Genomic DNA, 6,949 nt, shown 5'->3' with positions numbered 1-6,949 from the left:
CAGGCCACTTGTTGAGCTGTGTGTGGAGCCTGCGGGTTTTTCCAGACGATGCACAGGGGTGTCAGTGCCCCTTCGTGTTGTGCCTTCATCCAAAGGGTTGCCTTCAAAGAGGTGTCTGGGCATCGGGTTCTTTTCAAGAGCGTACCAGAAAATTGGGGTCTTTCAGCATGTGGTACCACCCACGAGGCTACGTCTCGAATTTCCTCGGGAGACCGGCCTCATCCTGAGGTGCGCCGGGAAGGTAGGGAAACCCTTGCAGACAAAGCAGGGGAATCGATCCACCGGTCACGATCAGAAGGGGAGAAGGGGCTCAGATGAAGTGGTGCCGGGAACCTCGGTGGTCCCCTCGAGTGAGACCGGTATGTCACGGCACTTTTGAGGCCGCATCAAGGGTGCCAAGTACAGTTTCGCACTTCAAGACGGAATGTGGGAATTCTCTGGAGATGCTCTAGCGGGCAAGGGCCTCATATTGCGATGACGAGGGAAACACGTGGTTTTTCTCGAGATGCGGCGGGATTCTCGAGTTACGACGGGGAATTCAGGCTTCCTCTTGTGTTGTCCCAGGAAGTCCAATCTTCCATTCAACTTGTCACAGAGATCTGTGGGTTGCTCTCGAGTCACTTCAGGGCAAAGAGTCCTCATCTAGGCTTGGGTCCAGGACGTAGTGTTCCTCTCCAGGGGCAACAGGGATATCGGGGTCGCATTCCAGTCTCACCTGGTGGGTCACGCCTCGTCTCGAGTGGAAGCAAAGGACTCCACTATCCTCTCGAGTCACGATGTGTAACTCTTGGAGCCCAATGAGTGGCCTAAAGGGAGTCAAGCGTCCTGTGTAGCTTGGACAGAAGGTTCACGCTTGATCTGCATACCATTCAGTTAAAGATGGCCCTCCTCTCTTGATGACGGGAGCATCTCATGGGTTTTCTCGAGCTGCGGCGTCAGTGTGGGGTTTCTCACGAGATATGATGGGGAGCTCAGGGAGCCTCTCGTGTGGCGCCAGAGAAGTCAGGCCTCCATGCGTGTGGCCAGGCAGATCGCGTCATTGCTCTGGAGTCATGGGAGGGACTAGGGCCTCAAGACGCATTTAAGAAGGACTCTCGAGGTCTTTCTTGGTAGGGGCAGGAAACACTTATTTCCCTCGACCTCTACCGGGGACCTTAGGGAACTTCCAAGGTGCCTCTGAGAGGTGAGGGATACTGAGGAGTTAGAGGGGCCTCTCGGGACTCGACTAGGTTTGACGAAATGAAAGAGGGCCTCATCTCGATTGGAGGCAGGAACCTCAGGCTTCCTCTCCATTTCTGACTCCGACCGCAGGGTCCCTGCAGGGTTGGGACAGGAGAGTCAGGCCTCGTCTTGTCTGAGTAATGGAACTCTGCTTGCCTCTTGAGTCGTTCAGTGGGTTTCAGGCCCCTTGTCGAGCTGTGTGTGGAACCTGCGGGTGTTTCCAGAAGATGCACAGGGGTGTCATTGCCCCTTCATTTTGTGCCTTCCCCCACAGGGTTGCCTTCAAAGAGGTGTCCGGGCATCGGGTTCATTTCAAGAGCGGACCAGGAAATCGGGGTCGTTCGGCATGTGGCAGCACCAACGTGGCTCATCTCGAATTTCCTCGTGAGACCAGCATCATCCTGAGGTGCGCCGGGAAGGCCGGGAACACCTTCCACACAAAGAAGGGGAATCGACTCTCCTGTCGTGATCAGGTGGGGAGATGGGGCTCAGATGAAGTGGGGCCGGGACTCTAGGTGTTCCACTCGAGGGAACCCGGCATTTCAGGGAACTTTAGGGGTCGCAACAAGGGAGCCAAGTACCGTTTCCCACTTCAGGACGGAACATGTGACTTCCCTGGGGACGCTGTAGCGGGCAAGGGCCTCATTCTGTGAAGACGTTGGAACCACGTCGTTTTTCTCGAGTTGCGTCTGGATTCTCGAAAACGACGGGGATTTCAGGCTTCCTCTTGGGTTGGCCCTGGGAAGCCCAATCTTCCCCTGGAGTTGCGAGGGAAAGCTGGGGGTTCTGCTCGAGTCACTACATGGCCAAAGAGACCTCATCGAGGCGTGTGTCCAGGACCTAATATTCCTCTCAAGGGAAGACAGGGATCTCGGGTTTCCATTCCAGACTCCCCCAGGGAGTCAAGCCTCGCCTCGAGGGGAAGCAGAGGACTCCGCTTTCCTCTCAAGTCGCAACACGGATCTCTTGGAGCCCAATGAGTGGACTCAAGGGTGTCGAGCCTCCTCTTCAGTTTGGAGAGAGGACTCGGGATTGCTCTCCAGGCCAGGCAGGAAAAGAAGGCCCTCATCTAGCGATGACGGGGGCGTCTCATGGGTTTCCTCAGGCTGCGGCTCCCATGGGGGTTTTCTCACGAGGCACGACGAGGACCTCAGGGAGCCTCTCGTGCGGTGCCAGGGAACTCATGTCTCCATGCGCATGGCGAGGGGGAGCTGGTCATCACTCTCGAGTCATGGGAAGTGACTAGGGCCTCAAGACGCGTTGAAGAAGGACTCTCGAGGTCTTTCTCGGGTGGCGGCGGGAAACCCTCGTTTCCCTCGACTTCTGCAGGGGACTATAGGGAACTTCCCATGGTGACTCTGAGAGGTGAGGGATGCTGTGGAGTTGGCAGGGCCTCTCGGGACTCTGCTGGGTTCGGCGCAATGGAAGAGGGCCTCATCTCGAGGGGAGGCAGGAACCTCAGGCTTCCTCTCCGATTCTGACTCCGACTGCACGGTCCCTGCAGTGTTGGGACAGGAGAGTCATGCCTCGTCTTGTCTGAGGAATGGAATTCTGGTTGCCTCTCGAGTTGTTCCGGGAGTCTCAGGCCCCTTGTCGAGCTGTGTGTAGACCCTGCGGGTTTTTCCGGATGATGCACGGGGGTGTCAGTGCCCCTTCGTGTTGTGCCTTCACTCACAGGGTTGCCTTCGAAGAGGTGTCCGGGCATCGGGTTCTTATCAAGAGCGGACCGGAAAATCGGGGTCGTTCGGCACGTGGCACCTCACACATGGCTAGTCTCGAATTTCCTCCTGAGACCGGCCTCATCCTGAGGTGCACCAGGAAGGCCGGGAACCCCTTCCAGAGAAAGCAGGGGAATCGACTCTCCTGTCGCGATCAGGAGGGGAGAAGGGGCTCAGATGAAGTGGTGCCGGGACCCTCGGTGTTCCCCTCGAGGCACCCAGCGTGTCGGCGAACTTTTGCGGTCTCATCAAGGGTGTCAAGTACCGTTTCACACTTAAGGACGGAACATGGGACTTCCCTGGAGACGCCGGGAATTTCGGTCTTCCCCTGGAGTGAGACCGGTATGTTGGGGAACTTTGGGGTCGCATCAAGGGTGCCAAGTAGCATTTCGAACTTTAAGATGGAACGTGGGACTTCTCTTGAGACTCTAGCTGGCAAGGGCCTCATATTGCAATGAAGGGGGAACCACATGGTTTTTAAGACTTGAGGCTGAATTCTCGAATTACGATGGGAAATTCAGACTTCCTCTTGTGTTGACCGTGGGAAGACCAATCTTCCATTCAAATTGTGAGGGAGAGATGGAGGTTGCTCTCGAGTCACTGTAGGGCAAAATAGACCTCATCTAGGCTTGTGTCTAGGACATAATGTTCCACTCCAGGGGCGACAGGGATCTCGGGGTTGCATTCCAAACTCACCCGGGGAGTCAGGCCTCGTCTCGAGGGAAGCAAAGGACTCCGCTCTCCTCTCGAGTCGCACCGGGTATTTCTTGGACCCAACTGAGTGGCCTAAAGGGAGTCAATCCTCCTGTGAAGTTTGGAGAGAGGACCAGGGATTGCTCTCCAGGTCAGGCAGGAAAAGAAGTCCCCAATCTCGCGATGACGGTGGCGTCTCGTGGGTTTTCCTGAGCTGCGGCGCCAGTGTGGGGTTTCTCACGAGGTATGACGGGGAGCTCAGGGAGCCTCTCATGTGGCGCCAGTGAAGTCAGGTGTCCATGCGCATGGCGAGGGGGAGCGTGTCATTGCTCTCGAGTCATGGTAGGGGAATCCGGCCTCAAGACGCGTTGAAGACGGACTCTTGAGGTCTTTCTCGGGTTGCGGCAGGAGACCCTGTGTTCCATCGACTTGTACCGGTGACCTCAGGGAGTTGCTCAGGGTTCCTCTGAGAAGACACTGATACTGTGGTGTTGGGAGGGGCCTCTCGGGACTCCACTGCGTTTGGTGCAATGGAAGATTGCCGGGAGCCAGCGAGAGACATTCCACTCATGACAAATGTCATGAGGAAAAAGTCTCGGCATACGCAAAGGCGGGATCGAGCCTCCGGGAGTTCCCCCGTATATTCTTGAGCATCTACCCCCAAAAACCAAAGTCTGCCTTTTTTATGGCTTTGTTCTCTCACCTCTGACATTACTGGGGATGTCCCCTACCACCATCTCACTCTCTCTGTCAAAGAGCTAACTTACAGCTCCAACTAATAATGTTCCTGGGCAATTAGTAGTGTTTAAATCCAAACCCCTCAGATGGTTTTCTAACTCGCCTGACAAGTTTACCCGGTCTCCTACAGCTATGCATACGATTGTGTACAGTCTCCCAGCCTCGAGACGCACGGGAAGTTTAAGATATTCAAATAGCTTAGAGCCTCTCAGAGAGTTAGAAACTGTCAGAATAAAACTAGTAAAAGATTTCATTGATGAACCAATCCTTTTTGCCAAGTTTCCACATCCCCTGAATTGTATCCTTGAATGTGTGTTAATTAATATAGTTGGTATGTAGAAAAAATAAGTACTGGCCTTGATGTTAGTAACTTTAGACCCTTAAGGTAATAAATTCTTTTCTTTGTTGTAAACCCATTACACATCCTCCCTATAGGAATGCAATTTTATCTTCGAAAGATGGCGCCAAACCTTAAACAATTACTCTTAGAGAAAATAACTCTTATGGTTGATAAGTCTTTGTCAAGAGTCATAAAATGTTAATAGGTCTTCTGGCCAGAAGATGATGTAAATCATCTAAACCATTTTAATACGATAAATCTGCAGAAAAGAAACCCTGGTTTTTGATAAGGATTAAAGACTGTTGACTTTTCATCCCCTATTATCCTCTATGTGTAACTTAGGGTATTAAAACCTGTGTTGAAAATAAAGTTACGGGCCTTGCTCGCCAACGCTTGGTCTCCCCATGTCATTATTCCCCTCAATTTTCAGATGAGTGTCCATCTGGAGCGCGGATATCCTCTGCGACCATTTATTTGCCTGGGCTTCGAAGACCTACTCGATAAGGTGTCTAAGGTGGGGCAACTTCCTCTATTCTAGAGGGCACTTGCAGCCTCCGTGGTCAGAGCTAACCTGGTGTCACGGGTTATATTGATTTTCCGCGTAAACCAAGCTACTCAGCTGCTTTTCTCCACTGAATTTTCCTACTGAGCTATCCTCATTCTATTACTCTTTATATCTTTGATGAATAAATAAATAAATACATAGGTCGCCTACTCCATCTTCCCTTCGAATACCCTGGATCAGCTGGGGCTGGACCTCTGCAGGTGGCGCCCGAGACAGGCATTTCGAAGGTAAATCCCCAACCCCATTCCCCCAGTGTTCAGTTTTCGGGACAGATAGGATCCCACTTAGGGGGCTGCAGATCCCCCTGTAGAATAGACAGGGCGAGAGGAGTGGGAAGTGTTGAAGAGTTAGAGAGAAAAAACGGTTTCTAAAAAGGCTGACAAAAAAGGCCTAATCTTTAGATAGCTAAAAGCAAAATCTTTTACTATCCTTAATTTTCTGACATGGGCAACACTGAATCAAATGAAAGACAGCTCTTTATAGGAGTAATTTTACAGTTATTAAGTAAAAGAAGAATCAAGGTTAAAACATCTTCCATTCAATCATTTTTTTACATTTGTACAAGACCACTGCCCTTGGTTTCTACAACAAGGCACTGTTAACCTAGATATCTTGAAAAAACTAGGAAAACAGCTAAGAGCTTATTGTGCTCAGCAAGGTTTGGAAAAAATCCCTACTTACACCTTTCCTCTGTGGAATATGACTAGAGATGTTTTAGATCCAGCTCATGAATTTGAAAAGGTACCTGTTAAAGTGGAAAGTAAAGTTGGAAAAGTACCTGTTAATCAAAAAAGCAAATCTGAAAAGGTACCTGTTATAAAGAAAAGTGAAAATGAAGAGGCTATACCTAGCTATCGACAGCTAAATGAATGGCTAGCCGCTATGACTGCCAATGAGCATGTAAAAGATAGGGATGAAAAGAAAGATCAGCTCTCCCCTCAATTTGAAAAAGGTTTAGAGGAAACAGCAGCTCGATGCCATTCTGATGAGGATTGTTGTTTTTTTTTTTTTTTTTTTAGCTAAAGATGCTCCTAAAAGTTTAAGAAAACATCCCTAATCAGACCATCCGCTCCTAGGAGGTTGAGGGAAACATCCCCGATCAGACAGTTCGTAAGATTTAGTTACCAAACAGTTAAAGGATCTCCGGAACAGAAGAGGAAAACTTCGGGACGCTCCCATCCCCCTATGCCTCCTCCTCCATGTCAGGGTAAAGGGCCACCGCTAGGAGTTTCCCGGAGAAGGATTTTCTCTAGTCCCAAGGATGAACTTGATCCTCACCTTGAGGCTTCTTTTCTAGTCCCCTCTGCAGTTTAGCCAGGGTAAAGAGGTTACAAAATAAATAAAAATATTCTCTAAAATTAAAAAAAAAATTAAAAATGGATTTCTCTGCATCTAAGAATAGACAAATATTTATTGACTGTGGAATATGATTAGAAATGTCCTGGACCTCTGTCACGAGGCTGTTAAATAGCCTATGGGGGAGGCTATAGAGGTGGATGGTGGTGAGTCTCCATTTACTGCACAGATCATATTTTCTGCCATTGAAAAAAAAAAAAAGGAGGGAGAAAGTGGTCTACCTCCCGAGGAAGGAGAGGGCTTACAGGACGTTGCGGCTGAGAGCCCTGGCGAGCTCCCTCCCCCTCTGCACAAACCTTTAAAAAACTTATCCACCAC

The 6,949-nt window shown here is 50.5% G+C and overlaps 1 long non-coding RNA gene across 1 annotated transcript; it reads left to right on the top strand.

The window, feature by feature from the left end:
- Positions 1-1,459: 1,459 nt before the first annotated feature.
- Positions 1,460-6,585, top strand: LOC129640701 (uncharacterized). The gene is made up of 4 exons (XR_008708914.1): positions 1,460-1,694; positions 5,141-5,224; positions 5,417-5,502; positions 6,295-6,585. It is a non-coding gene; the product is annotated as an uncharacterized LOC129640701 (long non-coding RNA).
- Positions 6,586-6,949: the final 364 nt, after the last annotated feature.

Source organism: Bubalus kerabau, unplaced genomic scaffold (assembly GCF_029407905.1).
Source record: "Bubalus kerabau isolate K-KA32 ecotype Philippines breed swamp buffalo unplaced genomic scaffold, PCC_UOA_SB_1v2 scaffold_26, whole genome shotgun sequence".
NCBI lineage: Eukaryota > Metazoa > Chordata > Mammalia > Artiodactyla > Bovidae > Bubalus > Bubalus kerabau.
The sequence above is the reverse complement of the archived record's forward strand: the minus strand, read 5'-3'. Positions and strand labels throughout refer to the sequence as shown.